The following is a 540-nucleotide window of genomic DNA, read 5'->3' as shown; positions in this document are numbered from 1 at the left end:
GGCTGCTTAGGGAGCTTTCCCTTCCCCAGAACTTTGTAGTAGCCCGATCGCACGACATCAATGATGGGAGCAACTCCAGTCTTGTTCTTGGCAGCATTGACCCGGGTCTGCTCACTGACCAGGGTCCACAGTTTATCCAGGTTGACAGTCGGGCAGAAGCTCTGGTTCCTCTTTAAGTGGTAATGCCTCATCCCAACTTTCCCGAAGTAATCCTGTGATGATGCATGCCTCCAGCGTTCCCGCGTCCTCCCGGATGCTTGTGGTGTTTATCGATTCGGCCATGGCCGTGGCTCACGTGGCCCCGGAGTTTCCGGGTCTTCCTCAGTCTGGATGGCATGGCGGTGGCAGAAAGGAAAGAGGGGAGCTCTCACTTCTTATTGGCTAACTCTTACATATTAGTTTAACCCATCTCCATATTGAGTAAAATTCCCAGTGTCTGTCTCTGATGAACCCATGGTCTCTCTCTCACTCTATTTTCTTCCTCTCAGAATTCAGTTCTGTCTTTTCCACCTACCTAAGTTCTGCCCTATCAGGCCAAGG

At 51.3% G+C, this 540-nt stretch overlaps 1 pseudogene; it reads right to left on the bottom strand.

Annotated features, from left to right (window-relative positions):
- The window catches only part of LOC106144210, a 4,853-nt pseudogene extending 4,499 nt beyond the window's left edge, over positions 1-354 (bottom strand).
- Positions 355-540: the final 186 nt, after the last annotated feature.

Source organism: Microtus ochrogaster, chromosome 2 (assembly GCF_000317375.1).
Source record: "Microtus ochrogaster isolate Prairie Vole_2 chromosome 2, MicOch1.0, whole genome shotgun sequence".
NCBI lineage: Eukaryota > Metazoa > Chordata > Mammalia > Rodentia > Cricetidae > Microtus > Microtus ochrogaster.
This window is presented reverse-complemented; position numbering and strand designations above follow the sequence as displayed.